This window comes from Mobula hypostoma, chromosome 7 (assembly GCF_963921235.1).
Source record: "Mobula hypostoma chromosome 7, sMobHyp1.1, whole genome shotgun sequence".
Classification (NCBI taxonomy): Eukaryota; Metazoa; Chordata; class Chondrichthyes; order Myliobatiformes; family Myliobatidae; genus Mobula; species Mobula hypostoma.
This window is the reverse complement of record NC_086103.1, coordinates 49,458,883-49,476,152: the sequence shown is the minus strand read 5'-3', so window position 1 is coordinate 49,476,152 and position 17,270 is coordinate 49,458,883.

Sequence of the window (17,270 nt, the reverse complement as noted above, 5' to 3'; positions counted from 1 at the left end):
GCACATTGGCCTTCATAAATCAAAGTATTGAGAACAGGAGATGGGATTATGTTGAATTGCGTAACTTGTTGGTGAGGTCCAGTTTGGAGTATTGTGTGCAGTTTTGGTCACCTACCTACGGGAAGGGTGTAAATAAGGTTGAAAGAATACAGAGAAAATTTACAAAGATGTTTATGGGTCTTGAGGACCTGAGTTATGAGGAAAGATTGAATAGGTTATTCCTTAAAACATAGAAGATTGAGAGGATATTTGATAGAGATATGTACAATTATGAGGGGTATAGATAGGGTAAATGCAAGCAGTCCTTTTCCACTGTGGTTGTTTTGGACTACAACCAGAGGTCATGGGTTAAGAGTGAAATGTGAAAAGTTTAAGGGGAACATGAGAGGAAACTTCTTCATTTAGAGGGTCATGGGAGTGTGGAACAAGCTGCCAGAACAAATGGTGCCTGTGAGCTCAATTTCAATACTCGTGAATTTTGGATGGTAGGGGTATGGAGGGCTTTGGTCCTGGTGCAAGTCAATGGGAGTAGGTAGTTTAAATGGTTTCAGCATAGACGACATGGGCTGAAGAGCCTGTTTTTGTGCTGTACTTTTCTATGATTCTATGACTCTAGAAGCAAAGGGATTTAGGTTCCCATGGAACCAAATAACTGATGCACATGTGCTAAGTAATAAAAAAATCATGAAGTATTGACCATGGGAGCAGGAAAACAAAAGTGAGATAGCATCTATTATGCAAAGCCCTGGCCAGATCTGGCAGAAGCTGCTTTAGAATTTGGACTCTGTATCTTAACAATAATACTTCAGTATGTAGCGAAGAGTAATTTTAGTCACCAGGGATTATATAATGAGGAGAAATTAAAAATCTTAACATGCATTTAATTGTATTTAGATAGTTGAGGGGTGATCAGATAAAAGTTATTCATAAATAGTAAAACATTTGATAGAAGAAAACAGCTTTTGAGCAATATCAGAGGAAACAAATCTGAACAGCATTATTTAGCAGTCAAATGAAGAAATACTTTTTCTCCACATAGAGTGTCATGGAAATCTGAACGCTCCCAAAAAAACACCAATTCTTGGGTTACTTGAAATTTTCATGACTAAGATTAGGTCATTTAGAATCAGATTAGGATTTGCCCAACAGGACAAATTTGAGAAACTGAATTTTGTGGCACTTCTGACTGGTCTAAGCATTGTGAGATAAACAGTAACCCTTTAAAATTTCCTCTTTGTATTCTGGGGTTACCTTTGTGACAATTTCCTTCACAGCAAGAGATAATGATATGTGTGTGCGCTAAGAATAATTTCTCAACACAGATGGTAAATATCAGCAAGAATTCATTTGCTTAGGTGGAAAGATTACAGATGGATTTGATATATCAGTGCCAGGCAGTTGGTTCTTGGCTTGCAAGTGGTCTGAAAGAAATAATCAACGGTCACATTCTACTTCGATAAGACATTGCCGAACTCAGCAAAGGTCTGAAGAGTTACTTATGTTGACAGAATTTGAAATTACTTTACTTTTGACTGGTGGTTATCACAAAGTTAAAAGGGAATCAACACAACGAATGAGAGTTTGGTTTACTTCATTCACTTCTGCTCCCAATCACTGCATTTGCTAATAGTTTAGTACCATTATTAAGGTTCAAAGTTCAAAGGTTCATTTATTATCAAAGTATGTTTGGAGTATGCAACTCTGAGATCTGTCTTCTCCAGATAGCCACAAAACAAAGAAAACCAAAGAGGTCATTCAGGAAAAAACATCAGACCCACTCCCCCACACATAAAAGAATGGTAACATGATCATCAACACCTAAACCTAACCTCCCCGCCCAAAAAATCTAACAATACACACCACATGGCAACAGGAACATTAACATCCAAACCCACTCCTCTGCACAAAACACAATGGCAACACAATCATCAACCCCTAAACACCACTCCCCACCTAATAAAAACTAAACAAAACGCGCCACATGGCAACAGGAACATCAACGGTTAGGTAACAGATCAAAGCCGCTATGATAAATGTGAACTATTAATTCTGATCAAAGTGTATCAACCATCAATTTCAAAGAAAGAAAAGCAAAGGATTTTAAAGTATACTTTTAACAATAATAGTAATTATATAACTGAATTTATTGCTAATTCTTTTCAAAGAGGCTGGTAGATCAGGTAAGTTAACACGTTGCCAGTGGCCTGGTGAGGAACACTGGGAACCAGGAGCACTATAGAGATAGGAAGGAAATGTATCAATGGGATAACATTTGAATAACATTGGGATATAACTGACTAGAAGGGATAAATAAGGATGGAAAATAGATTTTAACCAAATAAATTGGGGGACTTAAAGTAATCCTAAATGGCAATGCTGTTACTGGATTTCAGTTCAGCCTTTAACACTACTGTTCCACAGACCTTGGCGAACAAACTCCTGCTCATCAGTCTAAATACATCACTATGCAACTGGGTGTTGGACTTCCTAACTGTTGTGTATGTGGCTGGATTACACAACAAAGCTATAAATAAAAACGCTGGAGACGGGAGCTAAGTTAACAGGTTCTTTACTGACTGGAACCAAACTGAACACACACGTACAGATCAATACATGCCTAATAGCGCATGCTCAACGACGTGTTACTACAACATAAATTAGTCCCATAATATACAGTAGGCTATATGGTACACTCCTCCCCTTTTAGTCTAATAGTGTAGCAACTGTTTTTTTTACTGGGGCACTACACTAAACAAAAATGTGTACCTTAACATACAAATGTCTACCAATTGTTTACTTAGTAACTGAATAATATCAAATTATAACAAAGTAACATAATAATAATTGAAGTAATTATAGCTCAAGTCTCTGGGGAGGTCTTCTCTGCCTCACCGGGTAATGTCTGCCCTGAAACCTTTGCTTTGGGGAATGAGTCTCCACAGGTACATCAGGTGGGTCCTCAGCACAGATGACAGGCTTATCTGTGGATGAGGCTGAAGTTATCACATCAGGAGTGTTTCCGTCTATGTCATGGGAGTCCAGGCACGGTGTTGTTGAGTTTTTCACCTGAGCAACCAGGATTTGATCCACATGACGTCTGTGACAAGTTGACAAGTTGACAACATGACAAGTTCTCTCCCACCTGTACTCTATACATCAGTGGCCCGTCTATGGTGGAATTTATACCTGGCTGCCACTTTTCAGTCCAGTGATCCCGTGCAAGAACTGACTGTCCCACACTTAAGATCCGTGTTGACTTAGCATTCAAGTGCTTGAACTGCCTATTTTCCACCTCATGCCGTACATCTGGTTAGAGAAGATCCATGCAGGACCTCAGGTTCCTGTTCAGAAACATCATCACTGGGATCTGATTAATGCTTGCATGTATTGCATTACGATAGGCAAGGAGGAAGTTGTCTATTTTGTGTTGCAGTGGTCGATTTTTGCTATCCATTGCCTCAATGGCTTTCTTGAATGTCTGCACAAATTTTTCTCCCAAGCCATTTGTGGATGGATGGTAAGGGGCAGATGTAAAGTGCTTGATTCTACTGTTCTTCACAAAAGTTCGGAATTCTTCAGAGACAAATCGTCGTCCATTGTCTGTGCAGATTTGCTCTGGTATGCCATTCCAGGTGAACATGATCCTTAGAACTGCAATGGTCTTTTCCGATGTGGTTGTCTTCATTTTGATGACCTCTGGCCATTTGGAATGTTCATCAACGCCAATTAAAAAGATAGAGTCCATGAATGGTCCAGCAAAGTTGATGTGCACTCATTGCCATGGTGATGAGGGCCACTCCCACAGATGGAGAGGGGCTTGTGGTTTTGTGTTCTGAATCTTTTGACATCCAGAGCAGTTCTTGGTCAAGTCCTCAATCTGTTTATCGATTCCTGGCCACCACACATAGGCACGGGCAAGCTTTTTATCTTCACGGTACCCAGGTGCCCCTCATGCAGTTCCTCCAGCTCTCTGGTGCGTAGCTTGGGAGGAATCACAACTCGTGAGCCACACAATAGTGTTCCTCGACACACTGACAACTGCTCCTTCCTCACTGAGAAGGCTAGAAACAGTGTGTTACCCCGTGCTGGTCATCCCTTTACCGTGATGTCATACACTTTTGACAACACAGGGTCATTGCATGTTTCCCTTTCAATGAGGCTGTTTGTCACTGGTAATTGTTCAACTATTGTTGTGTGAAAGATCCCTGCTGAATCCATTTGTGTAGTTACCTCGGAAGTGGGCAGTGGTAGATGTGACAAACCATCTGCGTTGCTGTGTTGCTTGGTCCCCTTGTGTTCAATGTCATACATGTGACCTTCTAAGAAAAGAGACCATCACTGCAGCCTTTGTGCTGTCATCAGTGGAACGCCTTTTCTTGGGTTGAAGATTGACATGAGAGGCTGATGGTCAATCAACTGGGTAAACTTTTGAGCATACAGGTAGTGACCGAGTTTCTTGACTCCCCACACGAGGCTTAGGGCCTCTCTGTCAATCTGTGTGTAGTTGTGTTCAGCTGAAGTTAGCATTCTTGAGGCAAAGGCTATTGGTCTTTCTGAGCCATCTGGAAACTTGTGCGATAACACAGCTCCTATCCCATGGGGCGAGGCATCACAAGCCAGTCGGATTGGTAATGCGCGAGCACCCCTTCTAAAGTTATGAGTCTTTTAGTTTCTTGAAATGCTTTCCCACAGCTCTCAGTCCACTTCCACTGTGACCCTGTCTGTAATAATGCATTTAGTGGGTGTAGGACTGTGGATAGGTTAGGCAAAAACTTGTGGTAATAGTTCACTAGTCCAAGATACGCTCTCAGCTAAGATACATTTTCAGGTGGTGGTGCCTTAAGCACCACTTCTCTCTTGTCTTGAGACATGTGTAAGCCATCCTTGTCGATCACATGCCCACAGTATGAAATTTCCTTTTTGAAAAACTCACATTTCTGTCAATTAGCTCTGAGCTCATATTCTCATAACCTGGGGAGCACTTGTTTTAGGTTAGAAAAATGTTCGTTGTCATCCTTGCCAGTGCAATGATGTCATCCAGGTAACACTGAGTCCCTGGCATCCCCTGTAGGACCTGGTCCATTGCCCTTTTCCAGATTGCAGGAGCTGATTCTATCACAAGCACCAATCTGTTGTACTGGTAAAGTCCTTTGTGTGTATTTATTGTCAGGTATTTCTTGGATGCTTCCTCGATTTCCATTTGAAGGTAAGCCTGGGCCAAATCGATTTTTGTGAAATGTTTCCCTCCTGACAGGAAAGCAAAAATGTCCTCTATATGAGGTAGAGGATACTGTTCTGTGCGGAGAACTGGGTTAACAGTCAACACAAAATAATCTGCAGATGCTGGGGTCAAAGCAACACTCACAACATGCTGGAGGAACTCAGCAGGTCAGTCAGCATCCGTGGAAACGATCAGTCAACATTTCGGGCCGGAACCCTATGTCAGGACTGAAGAGGGAAGGGGCAGAGGCCCTATAAAGAAGGTGGGGGGAGGGTGGGAAGGAGAAGGCTGGTGGGTTCCAAGTGAAAAACCAGTAAAGGGAAAGATAAAGGGTTGGGGGAGGGGAGGCAGGGAGGTGATAGGCAGGAAACGTGAAGAAAGAATAGGGGAAAACACAATGAGTAGTAGAAGGAGGCGGAACCATGAGGGAGGTGATAAGCAGCTGGGGGAGGGGGCAGAGTGACATAGGGATAGGGGAAGGGAGGGGGAGGGAATTACCAGAAGTTGGAGAATTCTATGTTCATACCAAGAGGCTGGAGGCTACCTAGACGGTATATGAGATGTTGCTCCTCCAACCTGAGTTTAGCCTCATCATGGCAGTAGAGGAGGCCATGTATGGACATATCTGAATGGGAGTGGGAAGCAGAGTTGAAGTGGGTGGCTACAGGGAGATCCTGTCTGTTTTGGCGGATGGAGCGGAGGTGCTTGACAAAGCGGTCCCCCAATCTGCGTCAGGTTTCACCGATGTAGAGGAGGCTGCACCGGGAGCACCGGATGCAATAGATGACCCCAACAGACTCACAAGTGAAGTGCTGCCTCACTTGGAAGGACTGTTTGGGGCCCTGAATGGTGGCAAGAGAGGAGGTGTAGGAACAGGTGTAGCATTTGCGCTTACAGGGATAAGTGCCAGGTGGGAGATCTGTGGGGAGGGACGTGTGGACCAGGGAGTCGCGGAGGGACCGATCCCTGCGGAAAGTGGAGAGGGGTGGAGAGGGAAAGATGTGCTTAGTGGTGGGGTCCTGTTGAAGATGGCAGAAGTTGTGGAGGATAATGTGCTGGATCCGGAGGCTGGTAGGGTGGTAGGTGAGGACAAGGGGAACTAGCTTTGCATACTCTGCCAATGTGGCCCTGTTTGCACAGTTTCTGCATTCTTTGTCTTTAAACCAACAGTTCTCAGGGTCATGTGACATGTTCCCACAATGGTAACATTTCTTTCCTTCATTTCTGTTCAGTGACATTTTATTTGTGACATACTCCAGAGATTTTTGTTGTATCTCGGAAGCACCCCATTCCACTGTTTCCGTTGATATTGTGATGTTTAGCACTTTCATGAGTGTAAGGTCTTTTTCACACAGGAGCTTCTTCTGTGTGATTTTACACTGCATGCCACACACTGATCTGTTCCTCAATGCATCTGATAGACCAGCTCTAAATTGACAATGTTCTGATAATTTGCGCAATTCAGCACAATATTCAAAAATGCTTTCATTTTTGCTCTGACTCCTTTTATGAAATTTAAATCTTTCAGCAATGACCAGTGGTTTGGGGTTTAAGTGTTGTTGGAGGGTGTCTACTATTTGCTTGAATGTTTTGTCAGCTGGCTTTTCAGGGGTTAACAAGGTCCGTAGCAGCCCGTATGTTTTCGCGCCCATAACACAGGGTAATACGCGGGCTTTCTTTTCATCATTGACACCGTTAGCATCACAATATAATTCCACTCTTTCAATGTAGGTTGTCCAGTCTTCAATGCTACTATCAAAAGCTGTAATGGTTCCAAACAACACCATTCTTGCTATGTTAATTTAGCCACGGTACCTTTTTTTTTGACTCACGTGACCTTTTTGCTAGCGTCCCGAGTGCACTCCGTCTAGATGCGTGTGTCGTTCCTTTTTTATCTCCCTTCTGGGGCAGTCAGACCCTCAGCCCCTGGGGTCAGCGCCGGCTGTGGTCTCAGCTGTATGTACTGCAGCTCCGACTGTGCTCTTGTCTCCCGGAGCTAAGGTAACAGGTTCTTTACTGACTGGAACCGAACTGAACACATACGTACAGATCAATAAGCGCCTGATAGCGCATGCTCAACGATGTGTTACTACAGCATAAAGCAGTCCCATAATATACAGTAGGCTATATGGTACACTAACTAAAAGACCTCAGATACTCAGGATGCACAATGTGATCCTCAGCATGGGTACCCCCTAAGGCTGTGTGCTGAGCCCATTTCTATACACTCCACTCACACATGACTGCATGGCGAAATGTTCGAGTAATCACATTGTCAGTTTTGCCGTTGACAGTAGAGTGCATTCTAGCAACCTGCATCATGGCACGGTACAAAAACTGCACTGCAGTGGACAGGGAGGGTCTACGACGTGTACTCAAAACTGGCCAACACATCTCTGTCACCAACCTACCCACCATCAGGGACATACAGTATGCACAGAAATGTTTTGGAAAAGGCCAGTAATATCATGAAGGATCTCACCCACCCTGCTCATGGACTTCTTGTCCAACTCCCATCAGGGAGGAAGCTATGTAGCATCCACACCAAGACCAGCAGACTCAAAAGCAATAACTTTCTCCAAGCAGTAAAGCTGATCAACACCTCCACCCACTAAACCATTCCTCCACACCCCCAAGCACCACGACTTTAGCATTTCCTATCAGTCACCTTATGTCCTCCCTCCTGTGCCTGGCAATTTTATGTATTTATATTTATTGTGTTTTCTTTATTATTACTGTGTTCTTTAATCTTATTGATTTTTTTTTTGTGCCACAATGGATCCCAGTAACAGTTATTTCATTCTCCTTACACGTATGTACTGGAAATGGCATTAATCAACCTTGAATCTTAAAACTTGACTAAAAATGAAACAAGTTAAAAAATAAATGAAAGAAGAGAGGATAGCCTGGGATAGATGAAGCTAAGGTGAGGAATAAATACAAGTTAAAGAAACAGATACAAGAAAAAACTCACTTGTTGCAAAGTAAAATATGAGTTAATTAAAATGTACATTGATGTGCACAGTGTACTTGATAAATACTGTGGAAGTGGGGCACTAATAATTTGCAGAATTAAATGTAGTTGACATTACAGAGACAAGATTGCAGGAAGTATTCATTTCAGGATACAGCATATTTAGGAAAAAGAGTGGAAAAATGGAAGATTGATATGATCCAGTTTTGTATACTTTAATGGGCAAGGATTAAACCAGTATTTTCAGAATTAGATTTAATACGACTGACATATGTCATTTAATTTGTTTTGCAGGAGCTGTGCTGTGCAAAACATGAAAATTACTTTAAGTTACGAAAGTATATGTAATCCTCTTATCAGGGCTTATACCTCAACTGATTCTGCTAACGGCCACGTGGCTCAGGCCACCTCTTAAGAACAATGCACAGCTCGGGTTGGTATGATTTGGGGTTTAACCAAAGAGGAATGTCGAGATGTTCCAATTAGAGGAACCTTAATTTGAGTGAATGCTGTGTAATTTCTGCCCAAGCCCTGTAATCGGAAGCCTGGAAGTGAAAGATTATGCACCAGCATAAAGTTATAAAGAAAGTATATTTACCAATTTTCAACTTTATCAGACAGTTAACAGGGAATGAAAGAGAGGTAAAAGAGACCATTACAATTAAACCAGTCTAAATGTGCACATATATGGTGGAGCTGATTTCTGTAGTAGCTGGGAGTAGCTTTATGAACAGCGCTGAATTCTCCTCACCAGCCACAGGTAGAACTTCCCTTCTTGGAATCCTTTGCCTAGCAAAGCACTCCTTTCAATAGGACCTCCCGTTTAGATGGGATCCTCCAGGTGTCTTGGCTGGTGGTCTTCTCCCCGCACCTCCCGTCAAAAGGACCCAAACCAGACCACTGTCCTTCAGAAAATTCTTCTCGCCCAGCTCTCAAGAATATTCCAGGCCATCCCGCTCCTGATTGGATGAGACAACATTTCTAAGTTGGACAACATGGTTCCTTGTCTTTAGCTGAAGCCAATACACTCTTACCAGCAGGACATACGGCTTTTACAGAAAACTGCTAAAATAAAATACCTCACAGCCTTGCCGTAGAAATCTTAACCAGGGCATTACAATCTCCCCCCACCAAAAAACAGTTATGGCCTCACAACTTTAGAAGTTATTAAACCATTATTAATAACACTGTATTCAAATGACGTTTGTGATTTCAGGACCTCCAATCCATTTGTAAATGGCTTTAATATATCTCAATATTGGGATGGATGCAGCACTTTGTTTCCCCAGTGCATCATATGCCAACCTATCCGGGGGTTTCCTGACTCTCTGAGACCTTATCCCATCATCAACTTCTTCAGTCCCAGGCACTTCTCGTTACTGTTCCTGTTTACTTAGGGATGCCTCCCCATCTATCATTCATATCCTCCAGTGACTCAGGTCACCCCAACACCTGACTGAACTCAGCATCATCCCCACTTATATTGGAGCCCAGTATCCCCTCACTGTCTATTATCATGCCTGCCTGTCCACTGGTAGTCCTCTCCATTACATCTGAGTCAGGGCTGGGAGATTCAAAAATGCCTTCACCAATTCTTGGGGAGTTTGCATAAGGTAAAGCATACCACATTCCCATTTCCTCATCCTCTGAGTTTGTACAGTATTCAGTGACTGTTCCTTCTTCAGGGCTTTCCACTGAAATCACACTGTTGTCAGCTGCAAACAACAGGAATTCTGCAGATGCTGGAAATTCAAGCAACACACTTCAAAGTTGTTTTCTTCCCAGACCTCCTGTCCCATGATCCTCTCGTATCCCTTTTGCCAATCACCTGTCCAGCTCTTGGCTCTATCCCTCCCCCTCCTGTCCTCTCCTATCATTTTGGATCTCCCCCTCCCCCTCCAACTTTCAAATCTCTTACTCACTCTTCCTTCAGTTAGTCCTGACGAAGGGTCTCGGCCTGAAACGTCGACTGCACCTCTTCCTAGAGATGCTGCCTGGCCTGCTGCGTTCATCAGCAACTTTGATGTGTGTTGCTGTTGTCAGCTGGTTGCCTTTCTGTTCTCCTCCTTCTGTGCAGAGTTCTCCTACTCGGTCTAGGATCCATGTCAGGCTCTGGGTCAACACATACTTCCTGTCCTGGGAGTAGAAGGTGATTCCGATGGAGAATTTTGACAGGACCATTTGCATCTTCTGACTTCACCCAGAAAACTGGCACATTTGGCATCTCGCTCTCCACTATGTAAGGTGTAGACACCCAGAGTCAGCCAACTTATACTTCCCTGGTAGCCCCAAATTTCTCTTCAGCTGAGAGAAACTAATCTTTTGATCATATCTTCTCTTCTTTCCTTGGTTTTGCTTGGTAGCATAAACAACTGCTAGCTTTTTGCAGTTCTTTCCTCATGTCAGACAAATATTTAAAGACACATCTTCTGTGGCAAGTCTTCACCGCCAGTTCTAAAACAGAGATCTACAGGTAATCTCACTTCACGTCTGAACATCAAATGGTATAGTGAGTAGCAAGTAGCTTCACATTCTGTGTACAGTCGTAGCAGTGTACTAAATACCCAATATGCTGTCTCCATTTGTCTTGTTATTGGTATCCAGGGTGCTAAGCATGTCTAGCAATGTCTGGTTGAACCTTTTAGGCTGAGGATCACCCTTGACTTCTCGATCCCAGTGAGTCATGTATGAGCTGACTCTCAGAATTCCTTCCCTCAAAATCATGAAGTGACTTTAGTACAATCCTCTGATACTTCTCAGGCGAAACCAACTGGGTCTGTCTAGAGGAGATGTGTCCCTGTATAAAACTCTGTTCCTCAACTCCAGTTTGTCCCACTTCCTCATCAGTAGGGATATGGTAGAGTGTTTTGTCTACTCATATTGGGCTATATCCCCTTTGACAACAGATGACTAAATGGCACCTATACAAAAGGTTGTCTTGCTGGGCTTTTGTCAATTCCATCAGAGTCAAGGCAGGCAACTGCTTCATATCCAGAGCAGTCAAGTTGCAATATGTTTGTGGCACCTCATGCGAACTTTGGAACAATGCATCTGCGTCAATGTTTTGACTCCCCAGCCGATATTTCAGGCTGAAATCATAGGCAGACAACGTCGCCAACCAGCGATGGCCCTGTGGCATCCATCTTCACTCAGGTCATATTGCTGTACCAGACCATGATGCAAATAGTCAGGACACTTTCAACAATACATCTATAGAAACGTGTTAGAGTGTTCGCTTTCCATGTGATTCCATCTAACTGCATAGACCAGAACAGGTCATCCAACATGTTAACACCATGCTAACACCATGAATTTAAAGCTGTTGACACCCCACCCATGATCCCTCAAGTTAGATTTAGCTGAGATAGTATCGGCTTTCTTTGACTGCAGTTAATTGAGGTTACAGGTGAGAAATCTAATTTTGAGTAGCAATTCCAAGAAATTCTGTGTACAGGTATAAAGATTTTGCAATGTCAATAATATGTATTGTTCCACTGCCAGTCTGAGAGTCACTTTATAGTCACAGTTTGATCAATCTCTCTTGTCAGCCTATATACTATCACAATATTTCAGTTTGGTTGGTATCACAAAGTCTTTGTTTTTGTCTAGCTCATCCAGCTCTTCCACCTGAATTTCAGGCAAATATGGCATTAGCTGAGATTTACAAGCTGTTGGCTTGGCCGTAGATTGATATATCTTGCAGTCAATAAGTAAGTTTAAAAGATTTCATACCCAAGTGAAGTTGCTTCCAAATATGATTAAAATGTATCTGCATGAGTGCTGGACATTTCTTTCCAATTGAGCTTCAATTTCACAACAAAAAACAGCACAGCACAGTATTAGGCTCTTCCACCCATATTATTGTATTGTTACCTAACTAAATAGGTAATCAAATGCCTAACTAAACTACTCCCCTCTACCAACACACTTTTCATATTCCTACACCTTCATGTGTCTGTCTATCAAAGAGCCTCTTGAATGCCCCTGTTATATTTACTGTATCTCCACCATCACCCCAAGCAGTGCGTTCTAGACAATCAACACTCTGTGCATGAAAAAAATACTTGCCCTCTCTCACCTTCTCTCTCACAACATCTTCAAGGGGCAGTCCCTCAAGAAGGTGGCATCTATCATTAAGGACTCTCACGATCCAGAAAATGCCCTCTTCACATTACTACCATCAGGGAGAAGGTACATGAACCTGAATACCCATACTCAATGTTTTACAAACAGCTTCTTCTTCTCAGCTACCAAATTTCTTAACAGTGTATCAACTCATGAACACTACCTTCTTATTCTTTTGCACTATTTATTTATGTAATGCCCTGGTTAAAATTTCTACTGCTAGGCTGTGAGGTACTTTTTTTTTAACAGTTTTCTGTTAAAGCAGTGTGTCCTGCTGGTAAGAGTGTTTTGGCAGCACTAACAACACGCTGGAGGAACTCAGCAGGTCGGGCAGCATCCGTGGAAAAGATTGGTCGATGTTTTCCATGGATGCTGCCCGACCTGCTGAGTTCCTCCAGCGGGTTGTGAGTGTTGCTTTGACCCCAGCATCTGCAGATTATTTTGCGTTTAAGAGTGTTTTGGCGTCGGCTAAAGATGAGGAGCCACGTTGTCCAACTTGGAAACGTTGTATCAGCCAATCAGGAGTGGGATGGCCTGGAATATTTCTGATAGTTGGGCGGGAAGAATTTTCTACAGGACAATAGTCTGGTTTGGGGTCATTTGGCAGGAGTGTGGAGAGAAGAGCACCAGGGAAGAGGCCTGGAGGATCCCCTCCGAAAGGCAGACCCTATTGCAAGGAGTGCCTCGCAAGGTGGACGATTCAAAGAAGGGAAGTTCTACCTGTGGTTGCTGAGGAGATTTCAGTGCTGTGAGTAAACCTATTCCCAGTTACTACAGAAATGAGTTCCAACATTTATGTGCACATTTAGATAGATAGATACTTTATTGATCCCATTGGAAATTACAGATATACAAATATTAGAAGAGAAGTAAGAAAGAATAAAAAAATAAGCTACCTCAATCAGTCTAATAGGAGGGGGTTTTCACCTCCCTGACCATAGGTTGACTCATTATAGAGCTTCATGGCCAAGGGTAAGAATAACCTCTAATAGCACTCTTTGGAGCAGCGTAGTAGTCTTAGTCTATTACTAAAAGAGCTGCTCTGTTCAGCCAAAGTGGCATGCAGAGGGTGAGAGACATTGTCCAGAATTGCTAGGATTTTCCATAGGGTCCTTTGTTCTACCACAGCCTCTAGTGTGTCCAGTTTGACTCCTATAACAGAGCCAACCTTTCTAATCAGTTTATTGAGCCTGTTGGCATCACACACGCTGATGCTATTGCCCCAGCACACCAGCACAAAGAAGATTGTACTGGCGACAACTGGTGGAACATGTGAAGGAGAGGCCTGTATACCCCAAGGGACCTCAGTCTCCTCAAGAGGTAGAGGCAACTCTGGGCCTTCTCGTACACAACTTCTGTGTTTGGTGCTCCATTCAGGTGCAGGCTTAGTCTTCCTAAAGTCCATCACCATCTCCTTTCTTTTACTGATGTTGAGCGGCAGATGATTCAGCTTGCACCTTCAAAGTCCTTCACCAGGGCCCTGTATTCATCCTCCAGTCCTCCCTTTATATACCCAACTGTTGCTGAGTCATCAGATAATTTCTGCAGTTGACATGACTCAGTGCTATACCTGAAGTCCAAGGTATACAGAGTAAAGAGGAAGAGAGCCAGTACAGTCCCCTGTGGGGCTCCAGTGCTGCTTATAGCCATGTCTGACACACAGCTCTAAAGCCGCACATACTGTGGTCTGCCAGTCAGGTAGTACATTATCAAGGATACATTGGAAGTGCCAACTTGCACTAAACTGAGTTTTCCCCTAGCAAGGCAGCATGATATTGAAGGCACTTGATAAAACAAAAATCATGATCATCACAGTGCTGCCCAGCTTATCCAAATGCGAGCAGCCTTTGTTTCACAGGTAGATGTCAGCATCATCATCTCCAATGGCAAACTGCAGGGGATCGAGGACTGATCTGACCAGGGCTTGGAGGTGAGCTAGGACCAGCCTCTCTAGGGTCTTTATGATGTGTCACTGATTCTTGAGACTTCGGCGAAAACATGTCCCACTAAGAGAAGTGCTAATTCCATTGAAAATAAATAACATTTCTTATTTAAAATAATCAGGGTTGATCATCTAAGGGTCTTTTGCACAAATGCAACATTTTTTCATATGTTTGTTTTTAATTTTATAAATTATATGATTATAAGATAGCCCAGTACTCACAAAGTCAGTTGTCCTCAGACAAGAGATTATCATTTCAATTTGATAAAAAAGTGTGAAAAATTATTTAAAATGTATAATATATATGCCAGATGAAAGAGTAGAGTGAAGAACCTCTTTAAAACTAAAAGCAGTGAATTTTCAACAATATTTACTCTTATTTTGTGGTTGCTCAAAATGTGTCCCAAGTTTTTGTCAACACCGTCAGATATTTATAAAAAAAGCAATAAAATCAGGCAACCACATGGTCAACTACATTCCTGAGGACCACCTTTCCACCCTCCACATCTGGTAAATGCAACAAGGTCAAACAAACTCCTGTAAGTTTGCTATTTTTTCAATAATTTTTTACATATTTATTGATGTTGCTACTGTCACAACCATGATGTGTCAACACTGTCTCTTTCGTATAGAAAGAATTATTTTAAATTCTGACATAAATTGATGCATTTTAAATAGAGGCCAGAGGAAACTAGCAACAGAGGGAAAACAAGATGGTTCCTGTATACAACTCATGCATGTCATGTAAAAAAGTGTGTTTTTGTCACCACCGTCAGACATCAGCATCGTCAGGTTTTCTGTCTGACGGTGATGACCCATAGTTTGACAGTGTTAACAAAAAAAAACATCCAAATCATCCTCAATGGAGGCTTGAATATAATTTATGATCACAATAAATAGTAATATGGCTTGTAATGTTTCATTAACCTCTTTATTTATAATATACATAATTTCCCCTTTATTTCTTCCACACACAGGCCTAAAATATTTCCTTACTATATGTATTCCCAATGACTAAAACCATAAATGAATTTAGCTGCACCATTTCATAATCATTTTATAAAATTTCACCAAATTAAACATAATTATATTCATAATAATTTTGCTCAACTTCATAGTAATTCCATTAAATTCTGACCTTCCTTTAATGTACTTTAGGAAGTTATGGCTAGGCAGCAGCTATCAGTGGAGGAGCAAAGGAGAAGAAACAGGGAATAGCAAAAAAAGTGGAGAGAGAAAATATATAGTGAGCCAGAGTTAAAGGAGGAATACCTGAGAAAGGAAAAGCAAAGATGGAAGAAGAGAACAGAGGATGGGAAGATAAAAACTATCAGTGATTTGAATGAAAGGGAACAGAGGAGTAAGAGAAAGGCGTGGAAACGTAGACAGCAAGAGTGAAGAGAGCGTAAGAGAAAGGGCCCAGAATGCCCAGAAACTCCCCCAGATAGTCCATTGGATCAGACTATACAGGAGCCAACTCGCAGTAGGCAGTCTATAGCAGGGAAAGGGAAAGAAAACAAGAGAAAGATACTTGAGAGAGATGAAAGCTTTGAAAAATAAACTTCAAGAGATAATAAAAGATAGGAACAAACTGAAAAGGCGTTGGTGACAAGGGCAAACTAGGAATTAAAAAATACAAGAATCACCAAGGAAACAACAGAGCAGCTGCTACAGGGAAGCAAACTCAAAAACCCCTCCATCAAGAAAACCCTACTCTTCCACAACTGTCTCATTCAAGAATTTAATCAAAACAAAAATAATTTACAGTCGCCCCACAAGTCTGCTCAAAAATCAGAGAACTTGACGCTGTCAGGCAGGGTTCTAAAGAAATATCGCCTAATACACCAGACAAAGCAGTTCAGGCTGACATACAACACACTGTGAAAGAGAAGGACTACTGACAAAAAACCCACTTACATTCAAACAATAACCCAGATGGTTCAGGATTTCTAACACGATGCTGCACGAATGACGACTGACAAACAGAACACGATAACACGGAAGAAAATAAAGCATCAGAGAATGATTCTAACTGACACAATATTCAACCTCCACAGGGAGTTCATCAAAAAGGAACCAACTGTAAAACTCAATTATTCATCCTTCTGTGCTTTACGTCCATTCTATGTCATAGCACCAAAACCATCAGATCGAAAGATGTGCCAATGCCAATACCATGAAAATGCAAAGCTGATGCTTGAGGTCCTAAGAGTATATGGCATATAGCAAACTGGAGGATAGTTTGAACTTGTGTGTTGTTCTCAGACAAGCCAGGCATGTCTTCTGTGCTCCTGCACCCGGTGTCTCCACAAGCACACACTTCCCACCCCACAGCAAGAGTTGACCGATGTTGAGTGGCAGCAATGGGAATGAGTTCAGGACCAAACAGCAGATGGAATTCACCACAATACAAGACTTGTGACGCACAATGGCATAATGGCAGCGCTCATCAAACTGTATGAAGGCAAACTAAAGAGTGAAACAACAACATGTGTGTTTGGGTCAGAACCAGTCCGGGGAATACAGGAGCATGATACAGAACTGCAATGAAAGCACTGTAATTGTGCATGTGGACTTTTCTGAGGCATGGAAATGCAAATATAGTTCTGAGGTACAGTCATGTCATTTTGGTCAGAACCTCCCACAGCTCAATCTTCACACTGGTATGTACTATGCAAAAGAAGAGAAAGCAGGATTTTCTACAATATCAGAATCCAAGCGACAGGATGCTTCCGCCATCTGGACTCACATGGAACAAGTCCTCAAAGATATTCCTTTAAAATTTTCAAAAGTTGATACCATTCAATTTTGATCAGATGGCCCCAGCAAGCAGTGCAAAAACAAGAAGAATTTCTCTCTCCTCTGCAATGTCCCTCCAACACTGCGTTTCCAGAGAACAACCTGGAACTTCTTCGCCACTTCACATGGGAAGGGAGCTTCAGATGGCATTTGGGGGAACTGTGAAAAGGACTACGGACAGCCTTGTACTACAGGGGAATGACATTGTG